The 21,644-nt window shown below is 41.4% G+C and overlaps 1 long non-coding RNA gene across 1 annotated transcript in view; it reads left to right on the top strand.

Annotated features, from left to right (window-relative positions):
• Window positions 1-21,644, top strand: part of LOC111187685 (uncharacterized) — a 461,235-nt gene that overhangs the window by 358,516 nt on the left and 81,075 nt on the right. The window lies entirely within an intron of this gene.

The raw sequence follows: 21,644 nt of genomic DNA, 5'->3' as shown, positions 1-21,644 counted from the left end.
AAGCAAGTATGTTTTGGAAGCAGGTAAGGGGAAAAGTGAGGGAGAAATATGCTGAGTCCCTGCTTGGATGGGCCTGGGGAAGGGAAATGGGAGTCCCTAGTGGTGGGAAAGTTGTCAGAAGTTGTCTCTGATGTGCTATATTCCCGGCATCTGAAATTATTCCACAGTCTCAGCAGTAAGCTTGGAGAATCAGCAAATGATGTGGAACTGGTGGTGGTGGAGGCAACTTATAAATACTGCGTCCCAGTTGCTCTGAGTCCTTATCTTTTGCCCCGTGGTGACATCTTCTTAATTTGATCCCTAAACTAGTTATCTCTGTTGGCTGAGAGGAGCAGAGGGGGGAGGGAAAGGGAGAGGAGGAAACACACCTGTGGGGGGTGGGGAGCAGGACACAGGGGCCTGCCCGAATTACCTGGGGATTTCTTCACACAACCCACCGTTCTTCCTCCATGAGCAGAAATGCTAATCACGCCCCCCTGTGGCAGAGGGGAGCTGACTAGCGAGTCACGGCAGAGTAAGCCCTGTCTCCTAGGCGTGGTGGGGAGAAAAGAGGTTCAGAACCCCTGATTTAACTCCTGCTTTTCCCTTATCTCTCTGGTAGATTCTGGGGAGAATCCTGTCTAATTTCATGTTCTTCATAATATCAGAAAACTGCTAGCTCCCATACTTGTTTGTGTATTATAGCCCTTACAGTTTATAATTAATTCTAATTAATGATAGCATGATAAAAATGATGAATATCACTGCTAAAAGTCTTAGGCTCAGAAGGCAGTCAGTTCAAGACAGAAGTCCCCATTTCTTTCCTGTTTTAGCAATGGAGAATGGAGTAAGAGGAAGGAGGTTTCATATGTGTTTATTGTGATACTCTGTCATAAAGGCACCCCCAGTGTACTGAGTCATTTTAAACGCCTACAGTTATGGGTGAATAATAACGATATGAAAAAGAAAGATGACTGCAGAGGGCTTTGTATTTTGGTAATTGGTGAGGGGGAGGGATTAATAATTTACTACCAAATCTTTTAAATAAAATGGTTAGTACAAATGTGTAGCTTAGTTCCAGGAATGAAAAAGGTTTTTATTTCCCCAGTGTATTTTAGACATATTTAAGTTATAAAAAGAAAGGGCACAGTGTTAACTGTACTGTAATTTCATCCAACTTTTTAAACTTAACATATATTTTTAAAATTTAATGCACAAATACATGCGCTTGGTTTTAGAAGTCAAATGATGCTAAATGTGTGTATATATATACACACACACATATATGTGTATATATAAATATAAAATAGTAGTCATTCCCTCCCTCAGTCAGTGCCATTCTTCAGAGGCAATTAACTGCTCTGAACTCTTTATTTGTTCTATGACTTCCTATTTTACGAAGCCAGAATTTTTAGTCTCGTGCCCTATCTTCTCACCTCCTGTGTCCTTTCAGTATAGTTATTTCACAATTTTTGGCATGGTTTTTAATATTTTTACTAGGAAAATATTTTTTCTGAGCCAAATAGTAGGCGATGATTACATTTGCTTTATTTTTAGTTTTCCTGAAATTAATAATTGCCTCATTCATTGGTTTCATTTGCTTCACTGCCTTCAAATTTCTGGCCCAACTCTTTCCCCATACCCTCCAACAGCTTTGTAAGATGCCTTTCTTAAAGTTTTTCTTAGAGCCAAACCTATCGAACAATCATAGCCTGTCTTCCTTTTTATTTTTATTTTTCGAGACATATATTCTGTCACCCTCAGGACTCTGTTCCATCCTAGAGTGGTTGCTTCCTGCTGCAGAGTTGCCGTCCTGTGCCCAATTCACTTTGCTTCTCTCTCTTGTGCCAGGATTCATGTCATTTTCTCTCTTAGTTTATTTTTTCCTCCTCCTCAGTTTCCTGAAAAGCCATGGGAGGTAAATTTCCTGAGACTTTATATATTTGAAAAAGAGTATTTACTTTTACACTTGATTGTTTGGTTAAATCTAGGATCTTTGGTGGCAAATTATTTTCTTTCAGAATTTTGGAGCTATTCCTACATTGACTTCTAGGTTATAATGTTTCTTTTGAGAAGACTGTTGCTTTTCTTATTTCTGAGTCTGCCTGTGACCGGTTTCTCCTTGCTGGAAAACTTTAAGATCTCTTTAGATCTGGTACGCTCGCTCAACTTTTACACTGCTATCCTCAATATGAATTCCTTTTCATTTATTTTGCTGTCTTTTAAGCAAGAAATTTATATCCTTCAGTGCTGGTAGGTTTCCTTGAAATGTTTCTTTGAGAACTTCTTTATCAGTGCTTTCTCTGTTCTCTTTCTGGCACTCCTATTGGTTGAACTGAACGTCTAACCTTATTAAGTTTTTTTGTCTTATTTTCTATCTCTTTTTCCTTTTGTCCTACTTTCTAGGTGAAATCCTTGACCTAACCTTGTTGTCCTTTTACTGTTTCTTATTTTTAAATTTTAGCAATACTTTTAATATATAAAAGAATTTTCTTTCTTAACGTTTATTTTTATAATGTGTTTTTATTGCATGGGTGTAGTTTAAAACATTATGTTTAAATTGCCTATTTCTCTTCCTCTGTCAATAGAGAGTTAATATGTCCCTTTGGAGGGGAGGAAGGAACTACTGTGCCTCTTAGGGATGATGTCATATCCCTTAGCATGCTGGGAGAACAGCTTCAGAACTCCTGAGGACATTGAGTAGAATGTCTTTGTAGTTTTCCATTTCTTCCTGCATTGTCTCTGTTTTTTCTGAGTTCCTTTTAGTTTCTCATTATTTGTTTGCTTGTCTCACTTTAATATTGCTGATTTTCCTCAAATGCCTAGAGTTCTTGGCTGTCCATTCCTATTTCTGAGTGAATCTTTAGAAAGCTGATTGGAAGTTCTGTGTCTATTCATTGGACTTTTCGACGGGTGGCTTTCACTGTAGGGTCATTAGGTTGATACAGCTTTTTCATCAGAGACCTTCAAATGTCAGAATTTGTAGTATTTTGTCAGTGGGTGGTTCAGTTTTTCTAGAGAAGATTCTTTCAATCTTCTGCAACTTCTTTCTGTTCAGTCTGCAGACTTTCATTTAATCTGCCTGTTTTCATTTGCGAGCCTCACCTCCACTCTCCCTTTTACTTCTTGTCTCTGAGTCTGGCCCCTCACTTTCTCCTGCAGGGGTGTGGGAGGAATAGTCAGACCCAGCTTTACCCCACCTTCTGTGGTACTTGTGCTCCTAGCCTGTCTGGATTCTGTAGGTATTTTTGACTTGACTCTCATCATTATGTTCCTTTGCAAGCACTTAGATTTATTCTTCCTTCTCTCTAGCAAGTCATTTTCTTCTCTAATGCTTTCTGCCATCTTATAATTTAGTTCAGGATTAAAATTGTCCCCTAGACTGATCAAAGATTGAATTCTATTTCTGATTCTTACTTCCTTGAGTATTAGGGTGATTTTTAAGATGAGAGAGGTTGGAAAATGTCTACCGTCTTGAAACTGAAAATCCAGTAATCATCACTTTAATTATAATGGAGAATGATGGGCTAAATTAGTTGTTGTATGGAAAGACTTTTTCTTCTTAAATTCCCCTTCTGTTGAAAGCTGGAACACTGATATCATGAAAAAATACCTTTTTCTTAAATTTGTGAGGGTAGATGGGGAAACTGAAAGCAATTGATTATGGCTGAAAATCACATTGCAGCCTTTTTTCCCATCATTGATAGGATGGCGATTTCTTCCCTGCTTTTCATACAAATTCATACTTTCAGATCACACCAAAGTTAGAATACAGTGGAAGGAAACTGTGAGTTTTTAGGCAGTCCATAGTACCCTGCATTTTTGCACAGCAGTCCCAAGTACAGTCTTAACCTGTGAGAAGAGTACTCAGTATTCTGATATCATCTAAACTGATGCATTATGTTTAAAGTAACAGAGTCAAATGTCTGGATTAGGCTGAGGGAAGTATGTTAAAGGGCTTCCTGAGAGACAGGAGCTAGGTTCTCGGTGGTCAGATGATGCAGAAAATACCATTACCTCTGTTTCACAGGTTAGGAAGCAGAGAATGAAGTGACTTGCCCAAATTTCCGCACAACCAGGAATTCAATCCCTGGCAGTCTGATCCTGGAGCCTCTGCTACTAACCTATTCTGTGGTGATGAAGAGCCATGGAGATAGTGAGTATAAAAAGGGAAGCAGCCACGCTGGACAAAGGACAAGAGAGGCAGCCTGTCCTTGACACCATTCAAGGAAACTGTACCCCAGGGGTCTTGTGAGTATCGCTGAGAAGAGGGGGTGAGGAAAGGAACTGCATAAACATTTGCTTCTGCTTGAATGCTCACGTGCCAGCACCCCTCCACCAATTAGGAGAGCCGTCTTGAAGGATGAAGAATGCTGCCTTGCCTTCTGAAAAGAAGACCGCAGGACATGCGTTAATGAGAGGAGGGGGAGTCACAGCTAACAGAAAAAATAAAGCTCTCAGCAGGAGCCCTGCGCCCCCGAGCCAGGCCTGAACTTGTTGACTGAGCAGCAAGACCCCTGCCGTTGGGCTCCCCCAACTCCGTAGCTGTTTCTTGCTGCATCTTGGAAGACCGCTTTCTCCCCCTGTGACTGGCCTTATATGGGACAATTAATGAGCAGTGCAGTGACAGCAGACACCTCTCCATATTGTTCAGAGCTTGGGCTTGTAACCAGACAATTCGCCACTGCCCTCCGGGTTCCATTGAGAAGTGCCTTCTCAGCAGTTTGTAGAAGTAGGTTGTAAAAGCAAAGGGTACAGCGTTCACTGCATCACATCTTTCATTTATTTAGTCATCTGCTTTGGTGAGAAGCATAGATTTAGAAGGGAGGGCTGTCTTGATCTCAGATGGAATCCCTCCTTAGTCAGTATTAGGACGCTCATTAAATTACTTTGGACAAGAGGGACTGGATTCTGTTACCCACTAATTCAGTGGTACAAAAGGAAATCCCATAAAGTAGTTTTTGAAGGGCTTTCTTCTACTTAACCTGTTTTGATTCCAAGAAGAAGGTATTATTATTCTCTTTCTAAAGATGAGGAAACTGAGGCTCAGCGATGTTTATGTAAGGGCTGTACCCAGGGCCACTCGGGGTTGAAATGGAAGAGGCACTACGGTTGACTTGCTTATAATCCTGGGCTCTTTCCTCAGCACCACGCTGAGTTGCCTGTTGCTCAAAGTTTGCTAAAGCCCATAACTCCTCAAGGCTTAAAAGGCCTATTGTCACGAGGCCCTGGGAGATCATCCAGGAAGATCAGTCACTCACTAGGCGTTTCTTTTTTGATTATGTAAGTGCTCAGTACGCTGCTAGGCACATGGAGAAAGGTTGGGTTTTATGTCTCTAATGAGTTTTCAGTCTCATTGGAAGATGAATATGTAAACAGAATATTTAGAGAACAATTAAGTTCTTAATTACAGCTAAATAGTAAGCGTAGAGTTGCTCAGAAAAGGGAAGGAGACAGCGCAGGCTGAAATTCTTCGGGAATGGAGAGGGTGGTATGTGAGTGGATATGGAGGGGTGGGTGGGTATGGAAGATGGATGAGACACAGGAAGGCAAGAAAAGGGTTTTCTACCAACGGAAACACAGAATTAGAACAGGAAAGGGAAGGTTCTGAGCCAGCCTAGAAGTTGGGGGTCATGATGTATTGGTAGAGGGAGTGAGGTATGTGTGTGTAGATATACATTTCTTTGATCTCTCTTGCTCTGCTTGGTTTTTTTCCTCTCACCAGAAAGCATAATTTAAAGGGAGACTGAGAAAGAAAAAAGCCACTTTTTCTTGCACCTATACTTACTGTATTTCTTTTTTTTTTTTTTTTAAAGAAATCGAAGTTATAGTTTGTTTATTTATTTATTTATTTTGGCTGTGCCATGCGGCATGCGGGATCTTAGTTACCCAGCCATGGATCGAACCCATGCCCCCTGCAGTGGAAGCACAGAGTCTTAACCACTGGACTGCCAGGGAAGTCCCTGTATTTCTTAATCTATCCATTGTACTAACTAGTTTTCAAAGGCAGAGGGCAGAAGTGCCAAACACCCCAAAAAATTATTTTTAGGAGAGTTATTAGTAATCACTGAATATATTATCTGATTTTAAATTCTAACAACTTCCCCTTCCCTAATTGGTTTCAGGGATTTTTTTTTTTTTTTCAGAACAGGTCTCTGTATCAGAGTATCCATATGGAAAGAATTTGTATTAATGTTATAAATTTGAAAAACGTAAGTAAAAATAAGATTGCCATGTAAATATCAGTGCCTCCCCAGGGGAGAAACTCCATAAATGAGGCCAGGCAGAGCCAGTCTTTCCCCCTCAGTATTTCCATGGTGTGAATAATCTCTCTTCCTTGCTGTAACATGAGCTCCTAGAAGGAAGAGACCATGTCATGTGAATCCCAGTGTCAAGTATATACCTAACTGGTAGAGGTTACTCAAATGACCTCTACCATTCATTTAGTTGAATGGATAAGTGAATATGTAAGAGCAAGTATAGCTTTCATCTCCTGTGCTAATTAGGGTAGTGCTAGCTGCCGTGACAAGTAAGCCCCTCAATTTCAGTTTGGTGCAACAAAACTGTAGTTATCACTCATGATAGTCTAACGTTGATGGGTGGCTTTCCTCTACTTGGTGATTCAGGGACTGGCCTCTTTCCATGTCATGGCTCTGCTTTCTACTGAGGCTTGAAAGCCCACTGCATATGGTAGGCAGACAGGGAAGAGAACATGAGGAGGGTACAAGTGACACATACTACTTCTGCTCACTTTCTTTTTACTAGAACTATCCACGTGACCCTGTCTAGGAACAAGGCGGGCAGGAACATGTGGTCCCTGGCTGGGCAGCTTCCTCAGAGAGACACTGAACATCATGGAGCAGTATGGATTTTAGTGGACAGTTGGTTATCTCTGCCACATCTGGCTTTCAGCACTTTCTAGCTGTGTGCTCTTAGGCAAGTTCAGAGCCTCTCCAGGTGTCAGTTCCTTCCTTGAAAATGGGGGTCCTGTAAGGTTGTTGTAAATATTGAACGACACAAGCATTTGAAGTAACGAGCAGTAGTGAGGATGAGCATTTGCTTACATAGGAGAGCTATTATAATATTGTTACTTTACATGTTCCAGTTCAATTAAGATGTTTCTTGGGTTAACATTTATTTTTCTTCAACCATGATCACAGCACATACAAAACTAGGGCAACCCAAGGAGACCACGTACTCTTATGTATGAAGGTAGAAGAATAGGTAGAGACTTTTAAATTAAGACATCCTACTGGGGCCATGGCACATACTGAGGTTAGGGTAACATGTGGTACCTGTTTGGTAGTGTGAACTTTAGATAAAAAGGAGAACTTTCTCTTGAAAATTTACTGCAGATCTGCTAAGGGTGGGTGTGTTCTGTCAGTGTGAAAGGCTGATTGGCTTGTAGATACCACCCCAACATAGTGGAGGTAGATGGAATGGAATTATTACAGACTTGTCCCACGGAACAAAGAGAATAAGAAGCAGGACCCTGGGGAAAGGAGAACAAAGACGTGTAAGGACTCAGGGCCGTGGGAAGAGAAGGGAAGGGAAGCGTAAAGAGAGGAAGGGGCGGCATCTGACCCCCTGGCTCTCCCTTTCAGGACTGAATTACTCATTCCCCAGCTGCCGGGTGTGTGTTGGCTGCTGAGGCTCCTGGCTGAGTCCTCTCCCAGAAACTGTCTTTGGTTGAAGGGAGCTGCCTCGCCCTAGGTTGCAAATCCCCCCAGTCGAGGTGGCACTAAGACCCATGGTGGGCATCTCTGAGGGCCATCCCAGCTTTGCAGTTCCTGGTGGGGTTGGCTGAGGCCTCGGTGACAACTGAGTTCAACTTCTCCTTCTGCTGAGTTCTGCCCTCTCATCCCTTCACAACCGTGGTTCCCAACGCAGTTCCCAGGAAGGTTCCTGCACAGCACTCTGCATCTCAGAGTCTGTGTCCTGAGGAACTGGACCTGTGAGAGTAGAGAAGGAAAAAGAATGGAAGAGAAGGGGAAGGAGAGAAGGCAAAAGGAAGGGAAGAGGACCCACCGGAGAGGGCTTTTCTCCTTATGGATTGTCATATGCTGCAGTCCCCAGAGACATCAAAATAAGGGGATTCCTTCCTTTTTACCTCCGGGAAAACTTAATGTCATTAGGCAAAATGATTCCAACTTGAAGTAGGGGGCTTTTTGTGCATTCTTCTGGATTCTCTCAGTATACTTGCCCAGCTAACAGCGAGTTTGTTTCATAATGGATTGTTATGCTTACCTTCCACTATCAATGGCCAGTACTGGTGTCATATAGTAAATCTTTATAAAGAATTGACTTTTTACAGAGTCTGTTTTCTCCCTCCCTCCCACGCCCCACCAAACATAGTCTAACGCATCCAGTTCTGCTCTGAACAACAAAAATGTACCTTCCAAATTCATGTGTTGGAAGAAAAGGGAAAAAGTCTATTTCTGGCGTCTGTGGTGAGGGGCTTTCAGTGAGAGGGCTTATGCTGCCTCTCTCCGCTGCCAGGAGGGTATGGAAGTGGGTTTCATGACCTTCTGCTCCAAGCACACAGTGGGCCTGAAAAAAAGTGCATTTTAAAATGAATTGCACAGTCTGTAATCAGTATGATCTCAGTGACTGGGGGTGAAGGGGATTCCCTGGAAACCTGACCTTCTGAGGTCATTCACGTTTAGGCATTCTCACCTTTACCTGTTTGATGCCTTTTTTGGAGACTTGTTTCACAAGAGCTCCCACTTCAAGGCTACTGTAAATACTGTAACATTTCCCTTTATTTCAAGCTGTTCCCTTTTCTTTGTGGGTGGGTTTGCCACTGTGAGATTCAATTTCCCTGACAGAACTGTGTTTTCTGGCCTCCCATGTGTGATTAATTCAGAGGAAGCCTTTATCTGTTGTGATCTAAATGGGTATTTGTTTTACCCTCAGCCAACAAGACAATAACAAATGTCTTGCCTGCAACGACAGGCTTGGAAATGCAGTTGTCACAGTGAAAGCCACAAAGCACATGAGTTCCAGGCTCTGTGCTGACACTTGACTAGCTGAATACATGCAGGAACCAGAAAGTGGAAAATTTTTTACAGGAGATGATGAATGCTTTTCTGTCCCCACAGAATCGGCAAAGGGCTTTGCTTGGGCCTTAATTTGACCCAGAGTTGTTACTGAAAGTGTGCAGAGTGACATGACTGTTCAACTTCCCTACTTTATACTATGTGCTCGTGCGTGCGTATGTTCTCCAAGAATATTAATTGTGGGGAAGTGTCCTGCGTTCTTCCTCCTGCCTCAGGGTTCTCATGGGCTCCAAAAGCTCTGATGAGCGCCAGCATCTGGGACAGACACTGACTAGATCTTGGACAAGTGACTCATTCTGTATTCCAGAACTGGGATAGGGCTGGTGCTCACAGGGAAAACTCAAGGATGGAGCATCTCCATTGCTATCCTGGAGAAGCTGGAGCCCTACTGGAACATAAATCCACATCTCTCGTACTTATTTGCCCCAAACCCATTAGTCCTCTACTGTCACATACTTAACATTCACAGTAAATACTTTTCTGCCCATAGTTCTAAAGACAGAGATGATAATGGAAATACGCTGATAACTGTGCTATCTTTGTTATAAAAGCTGAAAAAAATATGACTTAGTTGGTGCCCTTCCGAGTGACAAGCCTGAGTGTTTAATGCTACCTTGAGATGGTTCCTTAGGGAGCCATTTTATGTCATTTTCTTGTAACTGTCACTCTAATGTGCTGGAGGGAAGTTTTACTGTCATTTGCATATTCTGAAAGTTTACTGAATTTTAAGAGATGTGTGCCTGAGAAATAACTTGTCTTGATATATTTAGGAATTTAGAGGGTTTTTTTCCTGGTTGGAACTGCCAAGCTTGGCTGCTACCCTAGTCATTTATATAGTATAGCTTTATGTGGATTTAGTCCAAATACTTGGGATTTAAAGAGGATTAAATGATTCGCATACACAGTGAAATGAGGGGACCGTACATGGGAGCAAGTACTTGGAGTCCAGAACCCTCAGCAGAGCTTCTACCAAGTGCTCTGAGAGTAGAGAGAAAGGAGGAGGGAAGAGCTGACCAAGTCACCATGGGATCCTTTCACAGTGGGAATGGCACTTGAACTAGGTTTTGAAGAACAATCAGGAGTTTGGAGGATGGGAAAATGTAGTGAAGACCACCGCAGACGGGGGTGAAGCATGAAGAGGTGAGGAGATACAACACAATGGGATATACTTGTGGATTTGACAAGTGTTCTGTGGGCAGGAAGGCACCTAGAGATTGTGAGCTTTGTAAGAGAGTCTAGGGGACTTGAAACTCAGAGAGGTGGCGCCATGGAAGGCTTTTAGGCAGCAGAGTGAGCATAAGAGTGGGCGACGGTCAAATACTGTGTGGAGGGTGAGTGAGATGAGAATTGAGGTGTGGCTGCAAACAGGTCAGTCACGGGCCCTGGTGACCTCTGAGGGAGCAGTTGCAGTGAGGTGGTGCTATGGAACCAGGCTGCAAAGAATGACAGAGTAGGTCAAGAATATTAGCGATAAAGAGAAAGGGAAAGTGTGGTATGGTAGAGAGAGGATAAAGGATGGTTAAGGGAAGGTGGGATGGTGAAGATTTGTGTAAGTGTCACCACCCCTATGAACTATTTGTTATTTGTATGCTCTTCTGGACTTCTTTGATATATTTGACCCCCCTAAATTCCCCAAGTAGAGATGAGCATTGCTTGAACTTTCTTCTTGGCTTCCGAAATACTAGAGAAAACTTAACTAGAGAAAACTTAGCTGCTTACATGTTTGCCTTCCCTTTCCAGACCATAAACAGTTTGAGGGCAGGGACTGTGTTTTATTAGTATTTGTATCCCCCATCCCTGGCACTTTGTAGGTGCTCAATTGGGGTTTGTTGAGGAGGGATTGAATGATGACATAAATGTGATAGGTTGACGGGAAGGAAACCACAGAAATTGAGAGTTTGAAGGTAACAGAGAGAAGGGAGATATTGATAAGAGGAAATTTCAGAAGGTAGAAAGGGATAGATCCTCCAGAATAGGGATTGGCAAACTTTTCTGTAAAGGCCTGAATAGAAAATATTTTAGACTTTGTGGGCCAGATGGTCTCTGTTACCCAGCTCTGCCATCACAGTGTGAGGGCAGCCACATACAATAGGTCAAAGAAAGGCTGTGTTCCAGTAAAACTTGGCTTATAAAAACAGGCCCTGACCCATGCTCTATAAGATGTAGAAGGGGAGGGAGACTGGCACTAACTTGAAAAGGTGTGGGAAACTTCTTCCCCAAAGAAGGTGGGAGAAGAAGAGGCAAGGGAAGTTGCAGTAGTTCATCTGAGAAAGGCTTTGTTAAGAGAAGACAGCGTCAGTAGTAGGGGAACAAGGTTTTAAGGGGAATAGAAATCATTCCAGGGAAGTTCTCTGAAGAATCTTCTAGGAAATATACCGGGAGAATTTTAGGGCCACCGTGGAACCAGGAATACAGTAGATACCTTGGTCTCAATTAGCATAATTATGTGAATTTCACCGCTTAAATAAGAGTGTCCACTTTCCTCTTCCCTCAGCTTATTGTGCACCTGAGTGCCATTCCCTAGTATGGGTGTAGACATTTTTGAGGTTATGGGACATCAGTACTGATCCCTGTCTTCTGATGCGATGAGTCTCATCAGCCCCTTCCCCATCAGGAATTGATGCATGGCTTCTCTTGCTGTGGGTAGGATGGTGAGTGCTGACATCAAAGTAACAGCTTCCTTGAGTTTGCCATTTCTTGCCTTAGGGCTAGGAATCCACCACCCAAAGTCCCCCTTCTTTCCCAGACAGTCTGGCACCTCCAATTCTTTGACCCTTAGACATAAAGGGTTTACTATATCCCATCTCAGGGAATAGAACATTCCACTTGCCCCCCTTATCAAAGGGAAGATACTGCAAGGAGGGTCTTCAAGTGATCCCTAACCCTTCTCTTCTTTGACCTATTAACATTCATTACATGTCCAATACCAGACATCAGTGCAGTACAAACTGCCTGTTTTTCTGCTGGTGACTACTCTGATTTTCTTTTCAGAGTTTCAAGGGTTCTCGTGGAAAAACAAATAAACAAACACAACAACAACAAAAGACCCACACACAAAAAAGAAAAAGCAACCAAACAAACATAAAAACCCCAGGAATTACAAGAAGCAGCAGCAGCACATAGGTGTAATCCCTGGCAGGCATTCTGTGGTACTCGCTGGGCACTGCTATGCTGGACCTCTATCCCAAGCTCCCTCTAGTACGTGCTACACTAAAGGAGGGGCTGGAAGGTTAAAAACCTTCTGAGAGTCTCTTCCCAGCATGATTTGGATTCCTCCTATGGGGCCACTATTAAGAGACCTGATGTATAAAAAGAGCAGGAGGCAAGGTGTGAGGTCCTACTTTCCTGATTCATTGGCTTCTGCAGCCGCAGGGCTGTCTCCATCCTGGTGGAGGAGGCTTGCTTCCATCAGCAGCTCCCTGATGGGCTATTTCAGCCAGGATGCAGGAGCTTTTTAGATCACAACAGAGGCTGAATGATCATGGGAGCTCTTCTTGGAAGCTTGACTTACTCTGTTCCTTTGTCTCCTTTAATGATTGTGTTAAGCACCTAAAACCCAGCAGTAAAATATATTTTTTGCTTACACCAGGTATGGCAGTGTATGTTGTCCGCAACTGGACCTAAATGGATACAGTATCCCACCAGACCCACAGGTTGAGCTAGGAAGTCAAGAAAGAGGTGGCTGAGTGTTGTCAGGCTTGATGAGTGGGAGAATAGGTTCGGTGGGAGGGGTGCGGCGTGAGGTGAGGAGGGAGGAGGGCGGGAGCCAGGACTCAAATACATGTTGAGATGGTGAAGCCAGGTGGAGACTGAGAGCTGGGAGGGGAGGAAGCCGCCTGGCACTGGGGGTCTCCATGAAGGTGAAGGCTGCTTTCACTGGGTATAAACAGGGGAGGTACGCCTTGGCATCAATCAAGGAAACATATCAATACTTTTGTGAATCTCACAATATGCTATTACTCAGGTAATATTTAAATTTGATCACAGGGCAGTAAAGTATGACTGAAGAATTAAATGAATCTCTTTTAGACACCTTGTAACGCTTTTTCTGGGTGTGATTATGCATAGAGAACAATCAAACTGCAGTGCGACGTGCATGCTAGGCTATTGCTGGGTTCACTCACCAAGTTCATCCTCAACGAGCTGACCGGTATGTCGGGGCCCTGTAGGGGTCACTTGCAAATGGAGTTCGTTTTATATGTTAGCTGTCGGCTTGTTTTTTAGTTAAACTAATAGATTAGATAATAAGTATGCTAACTAAATCTTTACTTGCTTTTTAAGTATTTCATATGTTGATCAGAAACTTGTGGTTATTTAATGAGTACCTGATAACTGAATTATTAGCCATACAAATGTAATTGAGACCTTAAGAGTCTATGGGTAAAAATGAAATCATCTTATCATTAATGTCCCATTTATAAAGCCTGAGCTGCTTTCTTATGCCTTGAGTGTCTCAGATCTCCCTCAACATTCTTCTCATTTATAACTAGCAAAGACCTGGGTTTATGTAAATAGTAAATATTTTTATGGAATTTGGTCAGATAATTAAAAGATGTATCACTTCTGTTATTCAGTGGGCTTCATATTTAAATAATTTATTGCAAACTGAAGGCACTGTAATTGTGTTTTCTTTGCGTGGCTTTTATAAAATGTTTGAATTCATTGCCAAAAATAAAAATCAAAAAATCTTACCAGAAAACCCAGGTTTCCTAACAACATGGGTGCTCTTTCTGGCTGGAGCAGAGTAGCTGCTCTGCCAATGAGAGGCGTATGGCAAGCTGGCTCCAGGCAGCCCCAGCCAGGCTTCCCTCATTTATATCGCCTGCCTGACTCCTGGGGGCATTTAAGTTTATGACCCATGTAATAGCTTGTGATTGAATAAATAAAAGTTGTCACCTAGAACTGGAACATGGGGTCCTCTTAAAAAATCACGATGTTAAGAATATGCAGCCATTGGTCATTAAAATTGTATTTGTAATGTCATCTTCTTTGTGAAAAAAAATTATTTGGATTTCCGTTCTGGGATATGCAGGTTTTCAAGATTCACCAATTAATTCCTGTGCTACACTGTCATTAACCTCTTTATCCAGCACTCCTTGAGCACCTTCTATTGCTAAGTTGTTATTTATGCAACTTGGAAAACACTTTTGAAACCATGGTATTTATTTGCCTGGTCCTCTTAGATTGTTCATTTCGTCCATCTTTTAGGAGTATCTATCCTTGCCATGTTCCTGGGGGAGCTGGTTCTGCTCTGTTCCCTCCCCTTTCCTCTAGTCCATTGTTTTGTGCACTAATATCTGTATCACCTTTTTTTTTTTCTCACTTTTTAGCTTGAAAAATGTATCACTTAATCATGAAGTGTATCCCTGGAAAATAAACGTATACCAACAGTCACTATTTCGATAAAACGTAAACAAAAAGCCAGTACAGCTACTTTAATATATATCAAGGAATTAAATTTATTCATTCATTTGTTCACTCAGCAGATACTTCTTGAGCACCTAATCAGTGCCTGATCTTTCTAGATCCTAAGGATGCAATGGTGAACCAAAGAGAACAGCATTCAGCAACACTCTAGTGGAGAGAAGGCACTCAACAGATGACTTATATCTTGTGAACAGTGCCAGCACTATGAAGAATGGGATGGAGGGGAGGTGATCGAGTCCCATTGGTGCTATTCTAGATGCGCGAGGCAAGTAAGGCCTCGCTGAAGAGGTGACATTTGAGTAGAGACCTGAATGAAGCAAGGGGATGAGCCATGTGGATGTTTGCTGGAGCTTTACTGGGTGTTGGAACAGCTCTTGCAAAGGGCCTGAGGAAAGAATGTTCTTGGTGTGTTCCTTGAGGCTAGTGTGGCTAGAATGGAGTGACTGCGGGAGAAGGTTGGACAGGCTCCGGGGTTCAGGTTAAGTAGGCTTTGTAGGCCATGAGAAGGAATTTGGGTTGGATTTTAATTGTGATGGGAAACCATGTAAGGAAGATTTGCTTGTTTGTTCTTAAGATGGGAGAGCCCTGAGCATCTATGAGTATACATGCAGAGGAGAGGAGCTGGCTATGGAGAATGCCTGATCAGTGGTGGGTTGGTTCCCGGATTCAAGCTCAGGTTCACATGATTGAGGTGGAACACAGAGCTTGCTGTAACTATGGCCGGCTGTAGCTATTGCCCTGCCAGGGGCCCCTGGGCTCCTTCCCCTCTCCCTGACTCCCTCTTGCTGGTGTAGGGTATTCCCTGCAGAGTATATCAGCACAATGCAAAAGTGGGGCATGCTGGTTTCTCATACATTTGTGATTTGTGGTGTACCTGCCTCGCTGACATTTGAGGCTCCCCGGGATAACATGGATACCAGGAGCCACGGTCTACATATTTGAATATGTGATCTCACCAGTATGAATATCTGAATGCTCACTCAGGGATGCATCCACGTTTATTAGAACTGACAGCGAAAGCCCTGGCTCTGTGGCATCTTTTTGTTCAGAATCTTCCAGTTGCGCGTTTGGATGGGTATGCATTTACGCAGGTGTATCTATCAGGAGGGATAATTTTTTTTTAAAAACATCTTTATTGGAGTATAATTGCTTTACAATGGTGTGTTAGTTTCTGCTTTATAACAAAGTGAATCAGTTATACATATACATATGTTCCCATATGTCTTCCCTCTTGCATCTCCCACCCTCCCACCTTCCCTATCCTACCCCTCTAGGTGGTCACAAAGCCCCGAACTGATCTCCCTGTGCTATGCGGCTGCTTCCCACTAGCTATCTATTTTACGTTTGGTAGTGTATATATGTCCATGCCACTCTCTCACTTTGTCCCAGCTTACCCTTCCCCCTCCCCATATCCTTAAGTCCATTCTCTAGTAGATGTGCATCTTTACTCCCATCTTGCCCCTAGGTTCTTCATGACCATTTTTTTCTCTTTTAGATTCCATATATGTGTGTTAGCATGCGGTATCTGTTTTTCTTTTTCTGAATTACTTCACTCTGTATGACAGTCTCTAGGTCCATCAACCTCACTACAAATAACCCAGTTCCATTCCTTTTTATGGCTAACTAATATTCCATTTTATATATGTGCCACATCTTCTTTATGCATTCATCTGTCGATGGACACTTCGGTTGCTTCCATGTCCTGGCTATCGTAAATAGAGCTGCAATGAACATTTTGGTACATGACTCTTTTTGAATTATGGTTTTCTCAGGGTATATGCCCAGTAGTGGGATTGCTGGGTCGTATGGTAGTTCTATTTTTAGTTTTTTAAGGAACGTCCATACTGTTCTCCATAGTGGCTGTATCAATTTACATTCCCACCAACAGTGCAAGAGGGTTTCCTTTCCTCCGCACCCTCTCCAGCATTTATTGTTTGTAGATTTTTTGATGATGGCCATTCTTACCAGTGTGAGATGATATCTCATTATAGTATTGATTTGCATTTCTCTAATGATTAATGATGTTGAGCATTCTTTCATGTGTCTATTGGCAATCTGTATATCTTCTTTGGAGAAATGTCTATTTAAGTCTTCTGCCCATTTTTGGATTGGGTTGTTTGCTTCTTTAATATTGAGCTGCATGAGCTGCTTGTAAATTTTGGAGATTAATCCTTTGTCAGTTGCTTTATTTGCAAATATTTTCTCCCATTCTGTGGGTTGTCTTTTCGTCTTGTTTATGGTTTCCTTTGCTGTGCAAAAGCTTTGAAGTTTCATTAGGTCCCATTTGGTTTTTTTTGTTTCTTTTTCCATTTCTCTAGGAGGTGGGTCATAAAAGATCTTGCTGTGATTTATGTCACAGAGTGTTCTGCCTATGTTTTCCTCTTAGAGTTTGATAGTGTTTGGCCTTACATTTAGGTTTCTAATCCATTTTGAGTTTATTTTTGTGTATGATGTTAGGGAGTGTTCTAAATTCATTCTTTTACACGTGGCTGTCCAGTTTTCCCAGCACCACTTATTGAAGAGGCTATCTTTTCTCCACTGTATATTCTTGCCTCCTTTATCAAAGATAAGGTGACCATATGTGTGTGGGTTTATCTCTGGGCTTTCTATCCTGTTCCATTGATCTATATTTCTGTTTCTGTGCCACTACCATACTGTCTTGATTACTGTAGCCTTGTAGTATAGTCTGAAGTCTGGGAGCCTGATTCCTCCAGCTCCGTTTTTCTTTCTCAAGATTGCTTTGGTTTTTCAGGGTCTTTTGTGTTTCCATACAAATAGTGAAATTTTTTGTTCTAGTTCTGTGAAAAATCCCAGTGGTAGTTTGATAGGGATTGCATTGAATCTGTAGATTGCTTTGGGTAGTAGAGTCATTTTCACAATGTTGATTCTTCCAATCCAAGAACATGGTATACCTCTCCACCTATTTGTATCATCTTTAATTTCTTTCATCAGTGTCTTATAATTTTCTGCGTACAGGTCTTTTGTCTCCTTAGGTAGGTTTATTCCTAGATATTTTATTCTTTTGTTGCAATGGTAAATGAGAGTGTTTTCTTAATTTCACTTTCAGATTTTTCATCATTAGTGTATAGGAATGCAAGAGATTTCTGTGCATTAATTTTGTATTCTGCTACTTTACCAAATTCATTGATTAGCTCTAGTAGTTTTCTGGTAGCATCTTTAGGATTCTCTATGTATAGTACCATGTCATCTGCAAACAGTGACATCTTTACTTCTTCTTTTCCAATTTGGATTCCTTTTATTTCCTTTTCTTCTCTGATTGCTGTGGCTAAAACTTCCAAAACTATGTTGAATAAGAGTGGTGAGAGTGCGCAACATTGTCTTCTTCCTGATCTTAGTGGAAATGCTTTCAGTTTTTCACCATTGAGGACGATGTTGGCTGTGGGTTTGTCATATATGGCCTTTATTATGTAGAGGAAAGTTCCCTCTATGCCTACTTTCTGCTGGGTTTTTATCATAACTGGGTGTTGAATTTTGTCAAAAGCTTTCTCTGCATCTATTGCGATGCTCATATGGATTTTCTCCTTCAATTTGTTAATATGGTGTATCACGTTGATTGATTTGCATATATTGAAGAAGCCTTGCATTCCTGGGATAAACCCCACTTGATCATAAGGTATGGTCCTTTTAATGTGCTGTTGGATTCTGTTTGCTAGTATTTTGTTGAGGATTTTTGCTCTATGTTCATCAGTGGTTTTGGCCTGTAGTATTCTTTCTTTGTGACATCTTTGTCTGGTTTTGGTATCAGGGTGATGGTGGCCTCATAGAATGAGTTTGGGAGTGTTCCTCCCTCTGCTATATTTTGGAAGACATTGAGGATAGGTGTTAGCTCTTCTTTAAATGTTTGATAGAATTCACCTGTGAAGCCATCTGGTCCTGGACTTTTGTATGTTGGAACATTTTAAATCAGTCTCAATTTCAGTTTTGTGATTGGTCTGTTTATATTTTGTATTTCTTCCTGGTCCAGTCTTAGAAGGTTATGCTTTTCTAAGAATTTGTCCATTTCTCCCAGGTTGTCCATTTTATTGGCATACAGTTGCTTATAGTAATCTCTCATGATCCTTTGTATTTCTGCAGTGTCAGTTGTTACTTCTCCTTTTTCATTTCTAATTCTATTGATTTGAGTCTTCTCCCTTTTTTTCTTGATAAGTCTGGCTAATGGTTTATCAATTTTGTTTACCTTCTCAAAGAACCAGCTTTTAGTTTTATTGATCTTTGCTATTGTTTCCTTCATTTCTTTTTCATTTATTTCTGATCTGATTTGTATGATTTCTTTCCTTCTGCTAACTTTGGGGTTTTTTTGTTCTTCTTTCTCTAATTGCTTTAGGTTCAAGCTTAGGTTGTTTATTCGAGATGTTTCCTGCTTCTTAAGGTAGGATTGTATTGCTATAAACTTCCCTCTTAGAACTGCTTTTGCTGCATCCCATAGGTTTTGGGTCGTCATGTTTCCATTGTCATTTGTTTCTAGGTATTTTTTAATGTCCTCTTTGATTTCTTCAGTGATCACTTCGTTATTAAGTAGTGTATTGTTTAGCCTCCATGTGTTTGTATTTTTTACAGATCTTTTCCTGTAATTGATATCTAGTCTCATAGCGTTGTGGTCGGAAAAGATACTTGATACAATTTCAATTTTCTTAAACTTACCAAGGCTTCATTTGTGACCCAAGGTATGATCTATCCTGGAGAGTGTTCCATGAGCACTAGAGAAAAATGTGTGTTCTGTTGTTTTTGGATGGAATGTCCTATAAATATCAATTAAGTCCATCTTGTTTAATGTATCATTTAAAGCTTGTGTTTCCTTATTTATTTTCATTTTGGATGATCTGTCCTTTGGTGAAAGTGGGGTGTTAAAATCCCCTACTATGAATGTGTTACTGTCGATTTCCCCTATTATGGCTGTTAGTATTTGCCTTATGTATTGAGGTGCTCCTATGTTTGCTGCATAAATATGTACAATTGTTATATCTTCTTCTTGGATCGATCCCTTGATCATTATGTAGTATCCTTCTTTGTCTCTTCTAATAGTTTTTATTTTAAAGTCTATTTTGTCTGATATGAGAATTGCTACTCCAGCTTTCTTTTGGTTTCCACTTGCGTGGAATATCTTTTTCCATCCCCTTACTTTCAGTCTGTATGTGTCTCTAGGTCTGAAGTGGGTCTCTTGTAGACAGCATATATATGGGTCTTGTTTTTGTATCCATTCAGCCAATCTGTGTCTTTTGGTGGGAGCATTTAGTCCATTTACATTTAAGGTATTATCGATATGTATGTTCCTATTCCCATTTTCTTAACTGTTTTGGGTTCGTTACTGTAGGTCTTTTCCTTCTCTTGTGTTTCTTGCCTAGAGAAATTCCTTTAGCATTTGTTGTAAAGCTGGTTTGGTGGTGCTGAACTCTCTCAGCTTTTGCTTGTCTGTAAAGGTTTTAATTTCTCCATCAAATCTGAATGAGATCCTTGCTGGGTAGAGTAATCTTGGTTGCAGGTTTTTCTACTTCATGACCTTAAATATGTCCTGCCAGTCCCTTCTGGCTTGCAGAGTTTCTGCTGAAAGATCAGCTGTTAACCTTATGGGGATTCCCTTGTGTGTTATTTGTTGTTTTTCCCTTGCTGCTTTTAATATTTTTCTTTGTATTTAATTTTTGACAGTTTGATTAATATGTGTCTTGGCGTATTTCTGCTTGGATTTATCCTATATGGGACTCTCTGTGCTTCCTGGACTTGATTACCTATTTCCTTTCCCATATTAGGGAAGTTTTCAACTATAATCTCTTCAAATATTTTCTCAGTCCTTTTCTTTTTCTCTTCTTCTTCTGGAACCCCTATAATTCGAATGTTGGTGCATTTAATGTTGTCCCAGAGGTCTCTGAGACTGTCCTCAGTTCTTTTCATTCTTTTTTCTTTATTCTGCTCTGCAGTAGTTATTTCCACTATTTTATCTTCCAGGTCACTTATCCGTTCTTCTGCCTCAGTTATTCTGCTATTGATCCCATCTAGAGTATTTTCAATTTCACTTATTGTGTTGTTCATCGTTGTTTGTTTCATCTTTAGTTCTTCTAGGTCCTTGTTAAATGTTTCTGGCATTTTGTCTATTGTATTTCCAAGATTTTGGATCATCTTTACTATCATTATTCTGAATTCTTTTTCAGGTAGACTGCCTATTTCCTCTTCATTTGTTAGGTCTGGTGGGTTTTTGCCTGGTCCTTCATCTGATGTGTGTTTCTGTGTCTTCTCATTTTGTTTAACTTACTGGGTTTAGGGTTTCCTTTTCGCAGCCTGCAGGTTCGTAATTCCCGTTGTTTATGGCGTCTGTCCCCAGTGGCTAAGGTCGGTTCAGTGGGTTGTGTAGGCCTCCTGGTGGAGGGGACTAGTGCCTGTGTTCTGGTGGATGAGGCTGGATCTTGTCTTTCTGGTGGGCAGGACCACGTCTGATGGTGTGTTTTGGGGTGTCTGTGTCCTTATTATGATTTTAGGCAGCCTCTGTGCTAATGGATGGGGTTGTGTTCCTGTCTTGCTAGTTGTTTGGCATAGAGTGTCCAGCACTGTAGCTTGCTGGTTGTTGAGTGTAGCTGGGTGTTGGCATTGAGATGGAGATCTCTGGGAGATTTTCACCATTTGATATTACGTGGAGCTGGGTGGTCTCTGGTGGACCAGTGTCCTGAACTTGGCTCTCTCACCTCAGTGGCACCCTGATGTCCTCCACATGGCTCAGAATAAAAGGGAGGAAAGAAGAAAAAGAACGAAGAAGATAAAATAAAATAAAATTAAAAAGTTATGAAAATAAAAAATAATTAAGAAAAAAATTTTTAAGTAATTAAAAAAAAACTGACAGAAAGAACCCTAGGACAAATGATAAAAGCAAAGCTATACAGACAAAATCACACACAGAAGCATACACATACACACAAAAAGAGAAAAAGTCCACCTCCTCAATTTGGGGTGATTCGTTGTGTATTCAGGTATTCCAGAGATGCAGGGTACATCAAGTTGATTGTGGAGATTTAATCCGCTGCTTCTGAGGCTGCTGGGAGAGATTTCCCTTTCTCTTTTTTGTTCGCATAGCTCCTGGGGTTCAGCTTTGGATTTGGCCCTGTCTTTGCCTGTAGGTCGCCTGAGGGCGTCTGTTCTTCGCTCAGACAGGACGGGGTTAAAGGAGCTGCTGAT

Source organism: Delphinapterus leucas, chromosome 5, assembly GCF_059928025.1.
Source record: "Delphinapterus leucas isolate spDelLeu-1000000601 "Yukka" chromosome 5, BTC_Dleu_Yukka2, whole genome shotgun sequence".
NCBI lineage: Eukaryota > Metazoa > Chordata > Mammalia > Artiodactyla > Monodontidae > Delphinapterus > Delphinapterus leucas.
This window is presented reverse-complemented; position numbering and strand designations above follow the sequence as displayed.